Source organism: Scylla paramamosain, chromosome 48 (genome assembly GCF_035594125.1).
Source record: "Scylla paramamosain isolate STU-SP2022 chromosome 48, ASM3559412v1, whole genome shotgun sequence".
In the NCBI taxonomy this organism is placed as follows: Eukaryota; Metazoa; Arthropoda; class Malacostraca; order Decapoda; family Portunidae; genus Scylla; species Scylla paramamosain.
In genome coordinates, this window is record NC_087198.1 from 3,384,302 (window position 1) to 3,408,451 (window position 24,150).

The 24,150-nt window shown below is 38.9% G+C and overlaps 1 long non-coding RNA gene across 5 annotated transcripts in view; it reads left to right on the forward strand.

The window, feature by feature from the left end:
• The window catches only part of LOC135095259 (uncharacterized), a 36,199-nt gene extending 17,259 nt beyond the window's left edge, over positions 1 to 18,940 (forward strand). Inside the window, exons 2-5 of one of the 5 annotated variants that reach the window (XR_010264179.1) lie at positions 4,677 to 4,809; positions 7,296 to 7,442; positions 18,215 to 18,447; positions 18,702 to 18,940. This is a non-coding gene — a long non-coding RNA (uncharacterized LOC135095259). Of the gene's footprint in view, positions 1 to 4,676; positions 4,810 to 5,833; positions 6,027 to 7,295; positions 7,443 to 18,214; positions 18,448 to 18,701 lie in introns of those variants that run through there. The other 4 variants (XR_010264180.1, XR_010264176.1, XR_010264177.1 and 1 more) reach the window with 4 other exon arrangements.
• Positions 18,941 to 24,150: the final 5,210 nt, after the last annotated feature.

A 24,150-nucleotide genomic window follows, 5' to 3' on the forward strand; every position in this document is an offset into this window, starting at 1 on the left:
TGCTTACATCTCCCTTGTTATAACCCTTATACCAAATAAAGACTTCTATCAGGTCCCCTTTTAACCTACGTCTCTCTAGAGAATGTAAGTTTAATAGCTTCAACCTCGCCTCGCAAGGAATACTCCTCATCCCCTGTATCCTTTTAGTAATTCTCCTCTGTACTGATTCTAATAGACCTATATCTTTCCTGTAATGTGGGGACCAGAACTGCACAGCGTAGTCTAGATGAGGTCTGACCAGTGCCAAGTATAACTTTAATATTACTTCTACTTTTAACACTCCTAAAAATGAATCCTAGTTCTCTATTTGCCTTGTTTCTGGCTTCTATGCATTGTTTTCCTAGACGGAGTTAAGAGCTAACTATAACTCCTAAATCTTTCTCGTACCCTGTACCTACCAGAGTTTGGTTGTTTAATGTGTACCTATTGTGTGGGTTTCCTCTACCTACGCTAAACACTTTGCATTTATTGATATTAAATTGCATTTGCCATCTATCCGTCCATTCATTCATTCTATCTAAGTCTGCCTGCAAGGCGATGGCATCCGATTCTGACCTAATTAATCTACTTATCTTTGTGTCATCCGCAAATTTACTAACATCACTACTAATTCCACTATCCAAGTCATTGATATATATTTGAAATAACAATGGCCCTAATACTGATCCCTGTGGCACCCCACTAATTACATGACCCCACTCGGATTTCGAGCCGTTTATTACCACTTTCTGTCGCCTGTCGCTAAACCATGACCCTATCCAGCCTAACACCTTCCCATCTATCCCGTGTGCCCTAACCTTTCTCAAGAGCCTTTGATTGGGTACCTTGTCGAATGCTTTACTAAAGTCCAGATATAAGATATCATAGCTATCACCATTATCTACTGCCTCGTACACCTTACTGTAAAAACTTAACAAGTTTGTCAGGTAAGACTTCCCCTTCGTGAAGCCATGCTGTGACTGATTTATCAAGTTATGTTTGTTTAAATGTTTCCTAATGTTCCTCGCTATTATTGACTGTAACATTTTACCTACAACTGAAGTTAAGCTGACAGGTCTATAATTAGACGCTAAAGTTTTATCTCCTTTCTTAAAGATGGGTACTACATTAGCCTGCCTCCACATTACTGCTATCTCACCCGACTCCAGTGATTTCCTAAAGACAGAAACTAACGGGTCACTAATATTGTTACCTTACGTCTCCTCATGGACTTTGCCAGAAGAAGAAAGAAAAAAATTTGTTACTTTTTTTCGATTTTAGGAAAGCGTATGATTTAGTGCCAAGACATATATTAATAAGAATTCTAATGCGCCTTGGGTGTGGAATGGTGATGCTGACTGTCGTCTGTGCCATGTACAGTATGACAGAGTATCATTGGCACCGCTATGTTCGTGGCCACAATCGAGGTCCGCCAGGGCTCTCCCACATCCTGTCTGTTATTTATTATATATGTAAATGATCTTATTAAGCTTATTAAGGATAACTGTAATGATGATGGCTTCTTGAAATGGTTACACATAATTATTGTAATGGATGACACTGTTTTATTGTCAACTACCAGAGAAAGAATGATTCAAAAACTGTCTCTTATGAATAAGTTTTGTGATGATTACGGAATGGAAGTCAATGAGGCAAAAACAATTTTTTTTTTGTGATAAATGGCACGATCGAGGACAAAGAAATCGTACGCATAGGTGACCTGAAGGTGGAGCCGTGCAGCTAGTACATGTACTGGCTGCACCCTTCACTGCTGATGGGTCCGTGTCGTCGTCAGTGAAGGCCCACGCCACTGCTAAAATGGCTCATGTCACGAAATTTATATCGTTCCTAAAGAAAAATAATGATATTCCATTCCATGTCAAAAAACGAGTGTTTGAAGCCTGTGTAATGTCAGCTATACTGTATGGGTGTGAGTCCTGGCTGAACGCTGACTTGAGACCGGTGATGAAATTATATAATTGGGCATTAAAATATTTATTGGGAGTACGATTATCTACATGAAATGATGTATGTTATACCGAGTCTGGTTGTCCCCCATTGCCCGCTTTAGTAAAGAGTAGACAGAGAAACTTCTTTGGTAAGATGTGGAACGAGAGGTCGTCAATGGAAGATGATCCCTTGGTTCTCTCTGTAAAAACTGTTATGGAAAGTCAATATAGGATACGTAATTACGTCAGTGATTTGTTGTATGCCAACACTGACGACATATGTGAGGGAGTTAATGAGCTGAGAGCAAATCTCCTTAATTCAACCTCTTCCAGACGAATTGTATATAAAGATATAAACCCTAGTTTGTCAGTTCACTCTGTGTATAGTACGAAATGTAACGTCAGTGAGCACCATCGTGTTGCCTTCACTCGGTTCCGGGTGTCGGCACATTCGCTGGCAATTGAAGTTGGAAGGTGGAACAGAAATGGTAAAGGAAGATTGCCAGTAGAGGACAGGACATGTGTGTGTGGTCAGATACAAACAGAGGTACATGTGGTTCAATATTGTACATTAACACAACAATTAAGAGACACCTACAATTTTTCCGCTGTTGCTGAGGTGTTCTCAGATACGAGTAAGTATAGTGATGCTCTGATATGTGAGATAATATATAAGATCTTGATAGTATATCAATAGCTTTTTTGTGTGTAAATAATACTTTTTATGTAGTTAATTAGGGGATGTTTAATTGTGATTTAACTAATTTTAATATTTTTTTTTCTTGTGTGTATTGATGCGTGTGTAATTAAGTTTTGGATTACTTTTACTTGAGATTTACCTTTTTAGAATAGTTTTTATTTACAACTTTTTTTTTTATATTAGGTTAGTTTGATTAAGTTTTAAGTTAATGTTTTTGAATGTTATTCCCTTTTGTTTTGTTTAGTACGCATGTAAATTGTTACAGTTTATTTGAAGTCTATTTTGAAGATTATTTTTTTTTACAGGATATTTTTTTTTTTTGCAGTTTTCTCAGTTGAAAAGTGGTGTTTTAATGATTTTTTACGTAAATAATTTAGTTCCTTTTCTTTCTTCTTTCGGTTAACTGCTAACAGCGATGCATTACAGCGATGTATTATTATTGAAATATGAAGTTTATGGGCATATATGAGGAATTATTTGTCATTTTTTTATGAACCAGTCGTATGTTATTAAGTGTAAATTTATAAGGGATGTTGATGGTCAATAAACAATAATAATAATGATATGTGGATACAAGAGCTAGATACAGATTAGGAGATATAGAAACACACTGGGTAAAGAGTCAGAGGGGGTGTTAGGCAAGGCTGTTTTTTATCACTAACCATTTTTAGCTTGTACACAGAAGAGTTAGCACCCAGAATGAGACGAATGAATGTGGGGAGTGAGTGTGGGGAATGTTAAGATGTGTGTGCTTTTTTGTCCAGATGATGTAGTGGTTATGACTGAATCGGCAGATGAGCCTCAAAGTTTGTTTGTTGTTGTAGATGGGTATGGAAGGGACTTTGGTGTGAGATTTAGCAGTGAGAGAAGCAAGGACATGATTGTGAATAAGTTAGAGGATGAGAGAAATTAAGTTTGGAGACCGACAGGGAATGAGCTGCAACAGACAGATGAATACAAGTAGCTGGGTATGTGGATGAGTCCGAATGGCTGTGTGAAGGTAAATAATGAAAAGATGAGCATTCTGGACGGGTGGATGGGTCGTCTAGGAAGTGCAGCAAGGATGAGAGTGAGTAAAAATGACGCGCTACGAGAAGTTAGGAAGAGCGTGGCTGTTCCGAGCATTGTGTATGTTATGGATGTGATTGTGTGGAATGAGACTGTACTGATAAATTTAAAAGTAAGACAGAGTACAGTAGCAAGAATGGCATTGAATGCACCAAGGTATGCTGCGGTAGAGGCTTTGAGAGGGGAAAATGGGAAGGAGTACTTTTAGAGAGTCATGCAAAAGCAGCCTTGAGGTACAAAGGTAGATTAGAGCGAATGGATGATGCCAGACTAGTGAGAAAAGGTGTTTCTGTGGAATGTTAGGAACACCAGGTGGGGGAAAAAGTGTGTTAAGATGTTAGTAAAGAGTAGCATGGAAACTAGCTGGGCTTTTCAGCGGTTTGAAGGGAGGCATGTAGAGATTGACTGGAATATGATTGTCAGAAATGAGAAGGCTTAGTATGGGATGTAAGAAAGTGGAAAAGTGAGACAGAGTAGTGAAGCATGTGGGATTGAGTGAAATGAAGAGTAAGATGGAACAAAAGAGTGCTTAGGAGTGGTATAGAGAGAAAGAGGCCACAATGTATGAAAAGTGGTATGAGGGAAGCCTGAGTGGGGATCATCTCTTCCGAGCGAGGGCGCAGTGTATGGTTGTGAACGTAAGGAGTTACAGATGGTCTGAGTCCCATAGCAACGTGTGCCATGGGAGAGGATGTGACAGTGGAGAAGATGGTGCTGAACTGTGTAAAGTATGCCACAGACAGATATGAGATGATACAAGTGGTGCTGAGGGAAATGGGGCATACCAGAGTGGAGAAGACAAGAAGGGAATGGATGGTGTTGCTGCTGGGACTGTGTGGGAGACAATGAAAGGATGATTGAGGCTGTGGAAGAGTTCCTGGAGAACAAGTAACGCTCTAGATATGGAAACCAGTGTTGTGATTGATGCTGTATGACTCTACATGCCATTTTCTGTTTGTCGTTCATTGTTTTCCTCACAGGAGTGCCGATGTAAAGGACTGGCTTGTGAGAAATCCTGAGCCTCCTGTAAGATCAAGACCAAGATCAAGATAGGGCCTTCCGTAGGTCCGCTTTCTGAAGCACAGTGTCAACATGTCTCCTCTAATTTAAAACGTAAGCTCTGTGTGGCGTACTTCCTAAAAGTGCACAAAGGACTTTTCTTCTCTTTTAGGCTCCCTTCCATTTCTTCATTGCCATGATACACTGGCAGCACTGCCAGAGTCCATCTCTGTCTAAGCACCTCCTCCCTTGCCACCACCACGCTGGTTCAACTGTGGCTCCCACAACTGCCCTTCTAAAAAGTGTGCCTCTGTGTCGCTCACATCTACAACACTTGACGCTGAACCTTTCCATCGCCTCTTCATTCTACACAAGCTAGTACTGTGCAGCCTTTCTGCACCGCACCTCCACTACGTTCACTAGGCTGTGCTTCAAGTGAGACGGGCTTTTAAGGAGGTTTTGACTCTTCTAGTGACAGATTAACTTTTTTTTTTTACATTATTTACAGGAAAAACACCAAAAAAAACCCAGCCAATCGCTAACAGAGTTGGTGAGGGCAGAGGCTTTCACAATACTGGCACTGTCATTGCTTCAACTGACTGTCTACTGCCCCAGTCATATTCTCCTCTGCTGTCTTCCTCACCATCTTGCTGCCTCACCTATGCCATTCTTCGTCAAGTCTAGTTTCTCCTTTCTTTTGCACCGTTCCTTATCTTTCCTGCAAGGCAAATTTCCGTCAACACTAAGTGTCTTTTTTAACCCAGCTCTGCTATCCTGCGGTGCTTCTATCACTTATGTACTTAATACACAGAGGGGTCACTCAAACACTGCTACAACGTAAATCCCTTTGCTCCTCCTCTCACAAAATTTTGCGTTTGACTAATTTCATTATGTTGTTATTCATCAGCCACCTAAACAAGCGGTGCAACCATTACATTTGTCACTCCCATGGCTTTGCAAGTATCTAGATCCTCCCTGCTTTTTTTCCAGTTCTGAAGCACATCCCTTTTTTTTCAATTCCCTCAACGATGACAGTAATGCCTGACAGTTTTAAGCGCAGTGCATCCCATCAGTGGCATTGGTGCAGTCACCCCTTCCGTCAACGCAGTCTTCGAGGAGATCAATGCAGTGACGGTGACTAAAGCAAACTTACAAAGTCTTGTTCACATTTTTTTTATATTGCATTTTTCTATTGCATTTAATCGTGGCACGCCTCAGGATGGAGTGCACCCTCCCTGCACATATGCTGCCATGCATAGCCGCCTCCTCCTCTCCATGAAGCACCTCCTGCACCGCTGGCCTCTCCATCGACAACTTCTTCCATACATTAGGTTAACAATAACAATTGTAGTTATAATTATAATATTGTTGAATATATTATTATTATTAATAAAAATATTGATGGAAATAAAGAAAGTAATGATTATAGGTAATAAAAATGATAATTAAAATGACACTAATGAAAATTAAAACAATTATTATGTTAGTAATAATATTAATAATAATAATAATAATAATGATAATAATAATAATAATAATAATAATAATAATATGTTGGCGTGGTAGCCGGGCGGGTGCGAAGCCTAGTGGAGCAAGGGTGGAGGTGATGTGCGATGAGTGGAGTTTGCTTGCTTTGTGCATCCGTGTATTTTTTTTCTTTTTATTTATTTATTTTTTTTTTTTTGTTCTGGAGTTTGCATCAAGTTTAGGTATACAGAACTACCAGTGCTAATATATATATATATATATATATATATATATATATATATATATATATATATATATATATATATATATATATATATATATATATATATATATATATATATATATATATATATATATATATATATATATATATATATATATATATATATATATATTCTGGTGTAGTACTGCACTTAGTGAGGAATGGTGACATGGGCTTGCGAGGGTTATATATGCAAATGCATGCTTTCACTATATTTAAACATAAGTGCATATTTGTCACTTTCTTTTCTTTAACACGATATATTTTTTGAGTTCTGATGTGTTTATGATGGGTATTCCACACACGTAATATTATTCTTAATCATAGTTTCTTGTAATTGTCATAGTGAGCAATTTAAAACAGGTTTTGAGCAGGATTAGGGTGCACACTTCGTAAGCGTCAGTCGTACACTCAGTTTATACGGTGTAAGGAAGTGTATTGGTACCTTATACACCAAAAACTTGTCTGCCTGTTTTCTTTCCATGTTCTATAAATAACACATTACCACTTACAGTTAATGAAAGAAATGTACCGGTGGTTTTCTGTCTTGTTAAGGATTATGTTGGTACAGTGTTTAATAGAAAAGTGCCACTCAGCCACAACTTTTATGTAAAAGTAAGTCTTTGTAGTTATTACACCACTGCACAAAACTTATGTCATTTCCCTGTAGATTTTCTTGGTATTTTATTCCAGTATACTCAAGCCCACGGGTGATTTCTTTAATTGATTTACAGGCCTCACGTACACTTTTTTCTTTGTCAGTGTCATACTGTATTTGCAATGATCAGTGAACTGCTGGCTGATGCAGGTTTAGTCTTCTCTTGGGGACTTATTGTCTGCATGCTGACAGCTTGGATCAGCAGAGGAGTCGACACCACACAGCTCTGCGCTCTTCCCCTGTGTCTCAGCAACACTGCGCTGACACTGTCTGTCAGATGAAGGAAGGAGACAGCAAGCGAGGGGTTGAGGCTTCAGGGAGTTTTGACTCGTTAAGCAGGTAATGTTCTTGTTTAGAATAAAAACACTTGAAAGAAAAGTAATTTCAGTTCAGAATTCCCATGAAATGAAAGTACAAAAAAGCACATAGAAGGCTTTGTGTTAACACTGATTGTAGATGCAGTTATGGTAGAATATTTGCGGGAAAAAGAAGCTGTGTATAAAAAGAAGCTACATGTTAAGTGTCTTGTTGGGATGCTGTGCTTCTACGTCGCACAACCTTGTTGCGCCCCTCATCTATAACACTGGCTTTTGTGGGTTCAAGGGAAAGCTTGGATTTTGTTTTTTCTAATTTTTGCTTAATATATATATATATATATATATATATATATATATATATATATATATATATATATATATATATATATATATATATATATATATATATATATATATATATATATCCTCAAGCAATCATATGCAACTTCCGACAATAACGAAAAAAAATGTTGTTTCATCTCTCTTTAGATAAATTCCATTAAAAATCTCACTTCACATTACACTTCCGATTCAAATCACTTGACATGTTTAATACTCAATGATAAATCACATCCTACACAAACCTCGCAACTAACATTCAATGAGGAACACATCCTACACCTACCCAATCCCTCTCTGTCAATATATATCACCAACATTTTACTATGACTGCATTACAACTGTCTGGCTTTACTTACTGGTACTGAGACAGGCGGCTTGCCCATCCTGACCCTCTTTGGTCTGACAGCTCTGTCTAGCTTATCTCTCTGTCTGCTTCTGTCTATTCCCTTCTTCTACACCTCATAATATACACGTGAGGTTAGAGCGACCTTTTGCCCCAAGAAGGCTTCCGTTTCTGTAAGGTTTATTTTCCAATACTTCAATCACGCAGTTCATTTTCCTGTATCTTTCAATAAGGTTGATTTTCAAGTAACTATATTTATCTCCCCGTACTTCGATCATACAGTTTATTTTTCCCTAACTTCCAATAAGGTTCATTCTCGAGTACCTTTGGTAATCGCATCTTCTAGTCAGGAACAAGGAGGCGGCGACTCCTATGGTATTCTTTCTGTCCATGTTGTCCTCGTTATCAGATCCCGTTGACTTCTGCTCTAATCGTGTACTAATTCAGTGATACCTAGGTATCTCTTCTTGTAATCTTGTATTAATCTCCGGCTATGTTAGTCTTGTGATGACTCACCGCATCTCTTCGGTGGTCACGTCACGTCTCTTATCTATCAAGGTGGTGATAGCTTCTTGGTATATGCTTTCGTTTTTATCATCGTCTTCCCTCATTTATTCTTTCTACTTCTTATTTCCTTTTTTATTTCTTATTTTTTTATATATTTTTTTTTAATTTTTCTCTCTTGTTACGTGTTTCTTTTCTTCTTGTTTTTTTTTTTTTTTTGCGTTACAACACGCCTCCCTCCTTATGCTCGCGCGTCCTCCCGCGACTGGTTACTTAGCTAGGTGTTCGTTCCCTCATCCGTGGATGTGGTGCAGGGTGTGGGTTTGGAAGGCCCGCTTCATGCTCCCGGAACCAGGGGAGCCATCGGTGCGGCCCTCATCCACGCCCACGAACACCAGGGTGATCCCAACAGCCAGCATTGTCAACAGCCAGTCGTACCTATCCATGTCCTGTGTGGCTGATACCTTTATCAGGAAGTGCATGTTATTTCTACATTGTGTCGAGACAAAGGTACCCATCAATAACTCCTGGGAAGGCATATATTAGCAAAATTCATAACTTCCGAGTTTAGAAATAGAGCCTTTGTGGCGAAAACAAAATATAAAATTCAATATCTTGACTAGGAAGAAGAGATATCAAAAATCAATCATATTTTTCTACAATAGTTATATCGTAAGGCAGGAAAATCAGTTCTGAGTATTTTCAATATGACTACAAGTTTGATGCAGTCAGAAAACACTTGTATTTATAAAGAAATAATGGAAGGGAGGTCATCCTGCGGACATCAGGTGTCGGCAGGAATCTCATCTCTTAGAGGAATAAACATTTCATTATGTGTTTAAATAATGTGCAGAAGGAACAACAATAATTATCTAAAAGCATGTACCTTCATCATGGTTTTTAATCACATCATAAGAACAATATGAACTGCTGCAATGGACGCAATAGCCAACTGGACAACATCAGAGTCTTATATATAAGTAATGACTTCCCTTTATCCATAGACACAAATATTTTCATCTCATTTATATTCTCTCAATCATTTTAAGTTGCAAATTTTGACATTTTAGCTCAAGATGAACGATCGTTAATATTTTAAGCACATCACTAATTGGAAATTTAACATTAACTTTTCCTTCCTCCCTTTTTGAAAATACAACACTGAAGCAATTATGCATCAAATTATCTGAGTCTGCGTTGCGTGCAATGTTTTTTTTTTCTTTTCCTTTTCTTCAGTTGAGTATTTTTCTTTTCTATCTCGGATAATTTTTCGATCATTCATATATATATATATATATATATATATATATATATATATATATATATATATATATATATATATATATATATATATATATATATATATATATATATATATATATATATATATATATATATATATATATATATATATATATCATGCATCAGTGTATACTTTCTTTCAATTATATGAAAAATCTCTCCATCATATTCCATCATTTAAGGTCATCCACACATGATAACATTGCTATAATATCATGTTTTTTTTTTTTCCCTGGAATGTACTTCACCTTGATGTCAGCTTGTGCCATCAGTGTCATTTTGATATACTACACTGTGCGTCTAGCTGTAGACAGTACCCACTACAGGAGGCTCTGGTTTCTTGAAAACAACTTGTTACCCAACACATAATTCTGTTTATTGAAATCGTTATTAATAGCAAGGAAGGAGAGGGCTTTCTCAGTGATGCACTTGTCTATTTCAGTACTATGCACTTGCATTATCTCTTATTCTGATTTCAATTTATGAAACAGCACGAATTTTGTAAATCATCATTATAATAGTACGTGATATACGACTCTGACCAATGTCTTAATTTATCAAGATGCCCTTCCATAATCTTCGTAATCCTCATCAAGTCATTATCGCCGAATTTGCAGTGTATTTGGAGTGTGAGCTACAGAAGTTGCAAAACAGTTGTTCCAGCGCCCCACTCTTAACTATTCTAACATAAACAATTCTCGCCATTTACTGGCGGCTAATTTTCACACTGCGAACTCAGACTTACGTTACCTTTTAAGACTTCTTCAACCTTATCTCTTTATTATTTTGAAAATCTACTCCTCTCTTTGCGATATCATTTAATATTTTTTACCACATATCATTGTACTTTGCAAGAAGGCAGATCAGCATGCTATCGTCTTTTAATACAGATACTTGTTGTTAACTACTTTTTGTGAATATACAGTCATGATTCCGTATGATTAACATGTATTTACCTTTCCACACTATTTTTTTTTTCTGTTACCATATGCTTAAATTCTTCTCTTTACTCAGTCTGTCTACAAATAATTGATCTAATTGTAATTGATCTCATAGCACAAGCAGAAGCTGCAGTGATAACCTGATCTATCTCGCATTTTGTCACTGAGAGAGTCCCGTGAGTCAGAGTCTAACTAACAGTCCTTCTGTTGCATGAGCTACCACCGTTCCAACAGTGTTACCTGATTCGATGACCTCTCCCAGTACTTTACAGGGACCTCAGTATCCTAATTCTTCCCTTTATGTTTCTTAACACATAGCTGAGAGTTTTGTTAATGCTTCACTGAAAAATTTCCTCCGTCTTCACCCCTAACATTTCCTTTTATGTCCAGTCGCCTTATCAACTCAGTTTAGTTATGGCTTATTTAGGCCTGGAAATCACACATACGCTTCCACGGTGATTTTCATATACCTTTAATTTATTCATATCAAGTACTCACATCAGCTGTGAGGACAGCTCTTTTTTTTTTTTTTAGTTTTCGTTTATTTTATTTATTTTATTTATTTATTTATTTTTATTTACTTATTTATTTTTTTATGATGATCATACAAACATACATCACCCTTCAGAATTTTTCAACATTATTTGAGACACTCGCTTCTGTATCAAAGCTACTACTTATATATTGTTAATTTTTCGGCTCGTATGTTTCCTCCATTAAAGTTATCGTCTTGTTTCTCTTCACTTGCTTCTCTCTCTAAATTTCTGCTTAATAAATCCTTTCCATTACGTCTCTTAACAACTAAATTTTCTCGTATCAAACAGACTCTGCCATTTGTAGAATTAAGTGTTTACAACTCAATCTTATCCTCACCATCTTCTGTACAAATCTCTAGCACCTGCGTTCCATGTCCCAGCTGAATCTATAAGTAACTTGTAGAATTTAGAATACTGCAAGTATAGGATGTGGCAAATGTGACATGAGAGTTGTAATGATTTGTTGCAATGGATGTTATAATTACTTGTTGTTGAGTCGCCTGCTAAATGCCATACGAGTATGTGCTTCCCTGCTTCACCAATGTACGCCGCTGGTGAAACAAGTACGTAACTGATGACCATAACAAGAGGACATAATTTCTTGATCTCATGAGCAATATAATCCTTTGAACATATTACATTTTTTTTTTAATCAGAGCAAGACGGTTTAAGCAGTCAAATAATCATGAAGTGTGTGGGAATGAGAACTTGTGTGACGATGATTTGCGAGCAACACAGACGCAGAATGTATAACAAATCATTACAACTATCGTGTCACATTTGCCACATCCTATACTTGCAAAATTCTTAATTTTGCAATAACAGTATGATAATATCTCTCTCTGCAGTGTCAATCTATACAATGCTATCTTTGCAGCATTATCCTTTGCAATATAAAATCCCAATGCTGCCATCAGTGTCGTGCTTATACATTGCACGATCTTGATGCATCCCTAATCTATGAGACTGGCTTTTGTGTTTTCTCGGAAACGCTTAAACTTTTTTTTATAATTTTTACTTAATTTGTATTATATACATGTATTTTCACTATGGTAATCATATACGATTTCTGACAACAACGATACACTACAAAAAATTGTTTCGTCTCTCTTAAAAATAAAATTCCATTAAATATTTCAAACACTTCACATTACAGTTCCGATTCAAATCACTTCACATATTTAATTATCAATGACAAATCACACCCTACACAAACCTCGCAACTAACATTCAATGAGGAACACATCCTACACCTACTCAATCCGTCTTTGTCAATATATAACACAACCATTTTATTCTGACTGCATAACGACTGTCTGGCTCTCCTTATAGGTACTGTGATTGGAGGAGGCAGGAGGCACCTGCCGAAACGATAATTACTCCCAGTGAGGTCTAAAGCACAGTTAAGGGGGTGCTGTGAACTAATCATTAAACCCCAGCTGTGACCTCACTGAACGTTTTCCTTTGTGTCTCACAACACAAGGGGGCAGTCACAGTCTGCCCTCTAAAGACAACTCTCTTCCTCCACATAAAACTACAAGCACCTAATAACACACACCCTTTACTCAAAATTTCAAAATTATCATGGCGACTCCTACACCAGCCTCAGAGTCCTCATCTAGGGAGGGAAACATAAATGTCTTCAGCTCAGACTGCCCTTCTGAGAACGACCCTAAGAGATTTGACAAACCCCTTCAACTTTTTTTTTCATTAACTTCTGCAACATTGGTGGTCTAAGATCTAATTGTCAATTTGTAGAGCATCACGTCTCCTCTTCTAAACCTCTTCTTGATTTACTCACTGAAACTCAGGTGTCTGAGGCAACGGACAATAGCCCCTCTTCTGTTCCTTCGTACATTCTCTATCTTCATTTTTAATCCCTAGCTGGATGTTGCGCATATGTGCGCAACGACTTAACCTGCTCTTGTGCCCACGCTCCTGAATCTTCCGAGTTTTACACCATCTGGCTACGAATACAGAGTCACTCTCAAACTAAATTTATCTGTACTGTATATCTCTTACCTAACTCCTTTGACTATAAGAGATTCTTTGACTACTTAACTTCCAAAGTGGACAAAAATTCTGACTCTCTTCCCTTTTGTAGAGATGTCCATTCTTTGAAACTTCAATGTTCACCACCAGCTTTGGCTTTCATCTCCCTTCACTGAACATCCTGGTGAACAAGCCTTGACTTTGCTATCTTCAACTACCTAGAGCAATTGGTGCTACAACCTACTCATATTCCTAACTGTCTTGGAGATAAGCCCAACATTCTTGACCTTTTCCTGACCTCTAATCCTTCTGTTTATGCTGTCACCCTCTCTTCTCCGTTAGGCTCCACCTCTCACAATTTCATTTATGTATCTTGTCTTACCTATACAGTTCCTCCTCAGGATCCCCTTAAGCGAAGGACCTGAGGATGTATTTTGCTAATTTTACTTGGAATGACTACTGCTTCCATGTCAGACACCGTTCTTTGTATGCCGAGCGCATAACAGAGGTGATAGTGTCTGGCATGGAGTCGTACATTCTTCAGTCTTTTTCTTGACCTAAACCTTCAAAACCTTGATTTAATACAGATTGTTCTCGTGATATACATGATAGAGAGGTGGCTCACAAAAGGTACTTAAGCCTTCCATCACCAGAATCTCATGCACTTTATGTTTCTGGCCGGAGCCATACCAAGTCTGTTCTGCAACTAGCCAAAAACTCCTTCACTAACAGAAAGTGTCAACAAGATCTAACTTTTCTAGTGACTTCTGGCATCTAGCCAAAAATATCTCCAATAACTTTGCTTCTTCTTTTTTTTTCCTCCTTTATTTCAATCAGATGGCACCACTGCTATCACATCTATCTCTAAAGCTGAACTCTTCACTCAAACCTTTCCTAAAAACTCTACCTTGGACGATTTAGTGGTTGTTCCTCCCTCTCCTCCACCCTCTGACGACTTCACAATACCTATTAAAATTCTTCACAATGATGCTCTCCATGCCCTCGCTGGCCTAAACCCTCGGAAGGCTTATGGACCTGATAAGGTCCTCCATATTGTTCTCCGAAAGTGTGCCTCTGTTCTTGCGCCTTGCCTAGTCAAACTCAACTCTGTCAACATCTACCTTTCCTTCTTGCTGGAAGTTTGCCTATATTTAGCCTGTTCCTAAAAATGGTGACCTTTCTAATCCCTTAAATTTCCTGCCTATGTAATTTTTTTTTTAATATAACCTCAATGGGAAGATTCTTAAACATCTATCACTTCACAATCTTCTATCTAATCGCCAGTATGGGTTCCATCATGGCCGCTCTACTAGTGATCTTCTGGCTTTCCTTACTGAATCTTCGTCATTCTCTTTTAGAGATTTTGGTGAAACCTTTGCTATTGTCTTGGATATATCAAAAGCTTTAGATAGAGTCTGGCATAAAGCTTTCATTTCCAAACTACCCTCCTACGACTTCTATCATTTTCTCTGTAACTTCATCTTAAGTTTCCTTTCTAACAAATCTATTGCCGCTGTGGTAGACAGTTACTGTTTTTCTCCTAAATCTATTAACAGTGGTGTTTTTCAGTGTTCTGTCCTGTAACCCACTCTCTTCTAATTATTCATCAATAATCTTCTGAACCTGTCCACTCCTATGCTGATGATTCCACCCTTCACTTTTCCACGTCTTTTCATAGATGTCGAACATTTCAGGAAGTAAACATTTCACGCAGGGAAGCCACAGAACGCTTGACTTCTGATCTTTCAAAAATTTCTGATTGGGGCAAAGCAAATTTGGTATCCTCAAAAACTCAATTCCTCCATCTATCAACTCGACTCAAACTTCCAGACAACTATCCCCTCTTCTTCAGTGACACTCACCTCTTCCCCCCTTCTACACTGAAGACCCTCAGTGTGTCCTTTATTTATAATCTGAACTGAAAATTTCACATCTCATCTCTAGGTAAAACAGCTTCTGTGAACTTGGGTTTTTTGAGACATCTCCGCCAGCTTTTATCACTCCCCTCAGCTAAAAACTCTGTACAAAGGCCTTATCCATCCATGTATGGAGTATGCTTCACATGTCTGAAGGGTTCCACTAATACCACTCTTCTAGACAGGGTGGAATCAAAAGCTTTTCGTCCTATCAACTCCTTTCCTCTAACTGACTGTCTTCAGTCTCTGTCTCTCTCTCTCTCATTGCCACAGTGTTGCATCTCTAGCTGTCTTCTACCGATATTTTCATGTTAACTGCTCTACTGATCTTGCTAACTGCATGCTTGCTGTCCTCCTGCGTCCTCGCTGCATAAGACTTTTCTCTCTCTCTCTTTCTCTCTCTCTCTCTCTCTCTCTCTCTCTCTCTCTCTCTCTCTCTCTCTCTCTCTCTCTCTCTCTCTCTCTCTCTCTCTCTCTCTCTCTCTCTCTCTCTCTCTCTATATATATATATATATATATATATCCACTCATTCTTCTATCCATCCATCAATCCTTCTATTCACCCTATATATCCATCCACCTACCCACTCATCCAGCCAGCCATTAATCCATCATCTCATCCATGCATCATTACATCCATCCATCCTACCATGTTTTCACTCCTCCCTCCAACTATCCGCCTCTCTACCCATCCATCCATCCATCCATTCATGTATTCAATCTTCCTCTTATTCATCCACTCCTACATCCATCCACTCATCCATCTACTCCTCCACTTATCCATATATCCATCCGTCCATCAATCTACTCACCCATTCATCCATTTATCCACTCATTCATCTCTCATTTTATCCACCCATCCATCCTTCCATCTATCCATTCATCCATCTACGTGTCCTTCATCCATTCACCCACTAATGGAGTCATCCATTCTTCTACCTATCCATCCAATCATACATCCATCCGTGTATCCTCTCATTCATCCACCATTACATCAATTCATCAGTCCATACATCCATCCACATCTTCATCCACTCGTCCATCCAGCCAGCCTTTCATTCATATAACCACTCATCCCCACCTATCCACCCATCCAACCGTCTATCCATCTATCCATCCGCTCATTCATTCATTTATACATCCATCGATCTGTTCACTGTTCCATCCATCCACCTTCTCATCCATCCATCTATCCACTCATCCATCCATCCACTCATCTATCATCACATCCATCTATCTGTTCATCCATCCATCCACTCGTCTATCCATCTATCCATTCATCTATCCATCCAGCCATGCATACATCCACTCGCCCATCCAACTGTCGTGGTCCGAGATATTGCGAGGAATTGCTTTATAAAGGCTACTGGAAAACTCAAAAACATTTTCATATTTCAATTGATCACTAATAATCATTTACATTTCTTACAAGTCAAAATTTGTCATTCGCATTAATTTTCAAGTAATCTAAAGTTTTTAGGTGTCACTTTGTTTGTTGAACACATTCATTGATCAAGGCAATCACCGTGCAAAACACAGACCATATCAAATGCATCTTCACAACAACTATTCAATCGGCGCCATTAATGTTCAGTTATAAAAACACACGTGACATCAGGAACACATCAGTTACTATAAACACTCTCCATAACGAAGTAAATCTTCGTACACCATACAAACCTATCATACCAAACATAAAACATCAGTTAAACATCCTACTCCTCCTTTAATAACATCATTCATTTATACTCGTAGACTGCATTACGCTTTCAAGCGCCACTTACTTTCAAGTTATTCCGTCCATCTCAGCCCCTCTCTGGTCAAGCCCTCTCTGCTTCTGTGCCTGCTACTCTCTGCTACTCTCCACTACTGAACTATTCCACTGTTACATGCTATACATAATATGCAGTCGTTTGGCACTGCCTGTTTCTCTCAGAAATTTTATCTTTATTTTCATAACATTTTACACATCTCTGAAGCCCTGGGGTCATGAGGAGGCCCGTGTGAGTGTAATAATAATAATAATAATAATAATAATAATAATAATAATAATAATAATAATAATAATAATAATAATAATAAACTGCCAGCAACTGCCTAAATTATAATTTAGGCAGTTAACAAACTGACAATGTACAGTGTGTGTGTGTGTGTGTGTGTGTGTGTGTGTGTGTGTGTGTGTGCGTGTGTGTTGAATAATACAGTAATTGTTGTACGGTACCGTCTGATTGTAGTTCTATGAGTGTGTGAAGGAGAAATTGAGTTGGTTACTTGGGAGTAAAGTTCGAGGTGCGAGTGCCTGTCGCCTCTGTGCCTGCCTCTGTGTGTAGTGAGTGTATTGCACGGGAACTTGTGTACTGCTGTGTGATACATGGACACACGGAAAGGAGTGTTTTCCTCTCTCTGCTCTGTGTGATTGTTCTGAGAGTGACTGGATGAAGCAGCGCCGCAGCAGCTGTGCCCAGCTGCCCGGGTGAAGTCCTCCTCCTCGACGCTCGTGTTTCCCATCTCGCAGCGTGTGAGGCGCCCCATGCCTGCTGTGAGGGTTCGTTTCAATATACGAGTAATTTGTTTTTCCTGTAAGCGCTTCTGTGGCTCATTGCAAACATTTCCTTGTGGCCAGATAGTGAGAGAGTCCCGGTGTGTACCAGCCTTGTGTTTGTGCGTCTTTTATTGCTTTATTTAATCTTGCAGTACGTGTTTGCATTGCCTTCACGTGTAATCAGGTGAAGTATCTTGCTTTACTTACCAAGCTTGTGTTTCTGCAGCAGAGATTTCAGGAAGTCTATGTTTTTCGCTTTATTGTTAAAATTTTATAAGATTTGTTATATCAATAATAAAGAATTGATAAGGGAATCTTTATTTTCACTTATTTACTGTGGTGAAATTGTTTATCACCACGAATTTTTTTTTTCCAGGATGGATATAAACCAGCCTCCAGCCATTCAGCCTCCAGCCACTCAGCCAGCCAGCCAGCCTCTATCCAGTCAGCCAGCCAGCCAGCCAGCCTCGAGCCAACCAGCCAGCCATCAACCCAGCCAGCCACCTATCCAGCCTCAAGGTGTCACGTAGCCTCACGTGACATGAAGACACTGTTTGGAATTGCTGTTGGGGAAAGTAGCTGGAGCAGAGATGCGTATGCTTGTCTGATGTGTGTGTGTGTGTGTGTGTGTGTGTGTGTGTGTGTGTGTGTGTGTGTGTGTGTGTGTGTGTGTGTGTGTGTGTGTGTGTGTGTGTGTGTGTGAGTGACTTGCTCTCCTCATGTTTGTCACACCTCTGAGGATCACACACTTGTTTAGCGATGCCACGCATTTTGTTGTCTGAAGTGTTAAAACATAACTAATGATTCATACAGCTGATAAGTAACTTGCTGGTGAAATATAAGCTCTTTCATTGTGAACACAGATTCCACGTGACTGCCGCGTAAGGAGACGAGTCTGGTACGCACGCCCACGCCCACAGCTCTCCTCTCTGCCGCCTGACCGGCGCAGGAACGAGCCACTCAGCCCCTCTTGCCGGCTCCCACAGGCATCATCATTATTAAGACTCGGAATTTTTTTGTATTCGTGGCATAAAAGACCATGTTTTTTTTTTCGTTTTTTTTTGTATTTACGCTCAATAAATGACTAAGATTGCTTGTAATTCGCAAGTATTTATTTTACCTGATTCCTTCTAAGACAGCGCCATCAAAATGTGACTGATTTTAAAATTATTCCACAAGATGTACAGAGTCGGTGAGGTGACAGAAGAAGAGTCCAAGATTTTGGAAAAGCGTGTTAAAAGACTGGAAATATAAATTAAAACAAAAATAAATAAATTAATTAATTAAAAAAAAAAATAGGAACAAAACTAAAATTTTCATTTTTACTTTGTCATAAATAAACGAACAAATATAAAAACACAAAACAGGAAAAAAAAAATGCATAGTTATATTTAAAGAATCTTTAATAAACTGAGGGAGACACACAGCAAGCAATAAATATAAAGAGATCCACGGAATTTGAAGAAAAAGGATGAGAAGAAGAAGAAAAAAAATATATAGAGATGAATAAGTAAATAAACGTAACAGACGAAGTATTGAGGAGATGTAACAGAATAATATGTGTATTAAACAAGATAAATACATGAATATCACACAGGGAATAACGAATGACTTCATACAAGGGAAATAAACAACAAAACAGATAAACAGAATAACAGGGTGCACGTATAGAATAAGATGAATACATGAATAACACACAGGAAATAATGAATAACTTCATACAAGGATAGAAAAAAAAAGTCACCCGGGAAGAAGGAACATTCATTATTATCACTGCTGCTCAGCCTGGCTGGCGAGGAACTCATCAAAAAGCCTGAACATATCTAGAATGCGTGGAATAACAAACATCAACTCACAAACGACTCATACCAACACGAGGAATAAGAGATAAATGAAAAACAAACCCACAAGAACAAAATAATTGCCTTCATCGCAAAGCCACGAAACATAAAAAAGTTCAAGTTAAGCACAAAATTCAACCAACAGCAGGCCATAAGTGCGGGTGTTCCTCGTGCTAGGGAGGGGAGGGACACAGGGCTGGAATGGGAGGGGCGGCTACTACATTATAGGGGGGCTGTTACTCTCCCATTCATAGATACCATGGTGTACATTCCTAACTTTCACGGTGTTGAAATGAATTATTTCCGCTTGTTTTTTGCTGATGTTTCTTGAGACGAATTGAACTAATTTGTTTGAAAATTAGGTAAATATTTTAAGCTTAATCCCTTAAAATTTTATGTTTGAAATCGAGCTTGAAATGCGTAATTACTCTTAAAACTTCGGCAATATTGGCTTATAAGTGAGAATAAGATGCGTGGCAGTCTTGGTTTGTTGGCAAAGGGTTCAAATGCCTGAACTCTGGCCAACAAGCCAACAGTAGCTCATAAGATAGGGTGTTGTGTTCGTTGACAGTAGGCATGGCTGGGGGGTGAGAAGCAAGACTATTGTACTATCTATTTAAGTAATTAGACTATTAATGACGAGTGTGGAGTTTTTATGTTTTTAGCATTTGTTGGCAAATTAGGCGGTTTTAAAGGAAAATGTTTAGGATTTGGCAGTTTTTTTTTCTCATGTCTTATGGTTAAATATTATTGTTTTTTTTCTAGTAGTATTGTTATAGATTAATTAATTTTATTTTGGAGAATGTGTTTGCTTACGTATTTCCGCTTCTATTAGATAACTATCGTATATCTGTTGAATTAAGCCTTTTACTCGTATATTTTCACAAGTCTTGATTTAGTTATTTTTATCTACTGTTTCCTATGTGTTTAGTTAGGTATTATTGCTTCTTTATCTCAAATTTCGTACACTATCTAATAATTATCGTGCATCTGTTGACTTGTCTCGTATATTTTTCGCTAGCATTGTTTTAGTTTAATTCTTTGGTATATGTGTTTCGTTAAGTATTGTGAATGGGGAATAAAATAAGTCTAGGGTATAATGAAAGCTTTATTTCCTTTACAAATACGATAAAGATAGCGAAAATGTATAATAAGGCACAAATAAAGGCGGTAACGCTTTCATGCCCACCGTAACACCTAGCTTCTTTCATGAACAGACCCAATTGCTACATTTCAGGCTTAAAGCTCCATTTTGTAAAGTGACAACACAGGGTAAATGTACAAGAAACACGTTATTGCCTTTACAATAAAAGTAAAAAAGGAGTAGGTCATAAATAAAGCCTTAATTATGTCTTCTCTGTCACTCGTAATTCCCTTTAATCTCATGTGCCATGTCTTGTTACAGGTAGCAGGCGGATTAGTGCATGAGGAGTAGAAGAAACATTTTATTGCCTTTAGAATGAAGGTGTAAGCTTCAATAAAGGATAAATGAAGTCTTGTGTGCTCCTTGTCACTAATCTAGTGATTCCCTTTTATCTCATCTGTTTGCTCGTATGCTGTTACAAATAACTTCTTTTTCTTCTTCTTCTTCTTCTTCTTCTTCTTCTTCTTCTTCTTCTTCTTCTTCTTCTTCTTGTGTTGTTTCGGCTACCCTTTGTTCTGTTTTAACTATGAATGGTTCTCGTGTCTCTCTCTCTCTCTCTGTGTGTGTGTGTGTGTGTGTGTGTGTGTGTGTGTGTTCGTATGTTAGTTTGGTGAACGAGCTATTTACGTACTAACTGTCTGAAGGTAACATATCGTTAATGTTATTTTCCTTAGTATTCCAGTATTTCTGGAGCAATGGTTTACAGAGGCGGGGCTGTGGTTTGGCGTGATGTCAGGCTGGAGGAGAAATGGCAAAGATGCGTGAGGTAGCGACGTTGGGACAGAACGATGAGAGCACTCACCACGTCTGTCTGACCTTACCAAAGCAAAAACAGCCACTCCACCGGGGAGTCGTGCAGCTCTGTATGCTAAATCTTCTTTAGTATACTTATATAAGAAGACTGCGTTTTATTACCGCCTTCTCCCTTCCCATAGCTGCCTCAAATGGACTAGCTTCCCCAGTAGTCACCACCTAAGTGATTGGGTGCAGTGCTTAGTATAGTTTATAAGATTCATTTGAAATTCTTGCTCTCTTTACGAAACGGTCATAGCACCAGTTACACATAAGGGTCATCAGTCTGCATCTCTCATCCACAGACAAGGATATATTACAACAACTATTTCCAGCAGCTGGGAAAGAATTGCCAGCTACGTTCCCGGGAAGAACAGTTGCAATAAGCGATAAACACCAGGAGAGTGGAGGACCTCTCACTGCTACACAAAGTACTCGCCTCCAGAAAAGGGGAGGAGTCACGTCTAAATATATATATATACTGAGTGCCTTGCAGGGAAGTACACTCATAGGCAGATTAATGGAGACCCCTGAAAGCTATATGTATAGACATGGGCGTACTGCGGTAAGTGACTCAAATAACCCTTGAAGCAACTGGTCCACTAGCTGTAAACCCCTTCCCCGTCTCCTGCAGGTAGTACGTGCCTGTCTGTACGTCTGGCTTTAGTAAAGCGTGGACTGTGACCCACTAGAACGTGAGAACAGTGCTTAGAGTGACGTCTCAGGCGATGACACACGCCAGAGGCGAGAGGGAAGAACGGGGAGACACTCCACCCAACCCTACCGACTCACTCACTCACTTCTAGTTGCCAAAAAAAAATAAAAATAAATAAATAAATACTCTACGGAAAATTCTTCTGTTACGACCACAATTTTCGGCCGCTTCTCACAGCTGCTGCAATTCGACTACCTCGCCTGAACTACCTCCCAAGTGATTCAGTGCAGGGCTCAAATTGGGGTGTCCAGGGATCCTCGTAACTCCTGCACTCTTTTCACAGCTGGTTTTAATGCCAGGTCACACTAATGAGATCACCAATCTCTTTTACAAACCCACATACAAGGAAGTAATACAACATCTACAACAAACTCCACCCGCTGGGCAAGAATCGCCATCCACGTCTAGGGAAAAAAAAAAAAACTTTATAACAAGCAACGACTCATATATGGTCGAGGTACAAAACCCCGCTGCACTGTCCACCTCGTATCGAGTCCTCCCACTGTCTGACGGCGTATTATAGCAGCCCATTCGCCCGTAATAGCTAAGTATTGTCTGTCGTCTGTGGTGAAGCAACACGCACAAAACAAATGATGTCATGTATTGAAATTAGCCTCCTTTATACGAAACTATAAAGAGGTGCCATTCATTATGAAGCGCAGGCTGTCCGACGCGGCTCTTTTGTGTTCACTGGAATGGCTGCGAGGCGCGGACATCCGCTGATTACAGTTTATAACTGGGCTATGAAAGAGGTGCAAGGGGTGAGAGAAACAACTTCTAATTTTGTGTATTACGCTGAGCTGGTGTACCCTTCCTCACCTCATCCACACGTCACATCACCCACACCCTCCACTCATTCACCCACCCATTAAACTACCCATTTACCCATCCACCTACCCATCCACTCACCCATCCACACAAACTCCCATACACAACCTATCCAATTATCCATGCACCTACACACCCACAAACACATCCACATCCCAATTACCAACCTACTCATCCACCTACCCAATCACTCACCCATCCACACGCATCCGCACACCAATTCACCCAGTCACCCATCCAAATACCCACTCACTCATCTACCTACCCAGTGTGTGTGTGTGTGTGTGTGTGTGTGTACCGCTACCTACCCTGCTGACGTTTGTGTATTTTCAAGGTGTTTTGGGAAGGATAGGGATGTTGTTATTGGTGTTGTTGCTGTTGTCTGAGGGTGTTTTTGCCATGTTGTTCTGTTTTCTGGGTGTTTATGGGACGGTGTTTCTGATATTTTGAGCTATGTTTTGTCACAAATTATATAGATGCCCAAGCTGGCTTCACTGCAAATTTAGGCGTTCCAGAAATCGTCTATCTGGCGCTGTTATGTTTCATCAGTGACCAAGAAATCAAAGCTATATGTATTATCTTTGCCGCTAATCATTGGTTTTAGTCGTCAGTGGCTGAAATGGATAAGACCAGCCTTTAAAAAGTGGTGACTGAAAAACCGTGTCGGCAGCATCTTGAAGCTTTTGTTTCGATGTCATAAGATAAGATAAGATAAGATAAGATAATTTATTGGTCACATTGTTATACATATATGCATACATGTGAAATTCTTTTTGGCAAAAAACAGGCTCCAGAAGTACTATATATAAATAAAAGTGTGTCACAAAAAAGCATTAAAAGAATTTCTATGAGTAAAAATGGTTAAAAATCACAATACTGCTGGGGACAAAAGTTTTCTTGTACCGCTCCGTTTTTATCAATGGCAGTGCCAGCCTTCGTGCTGACCTTAAAAACATATAACAGTTATTAAGAGGATGAGTTTGGTCCTGCAT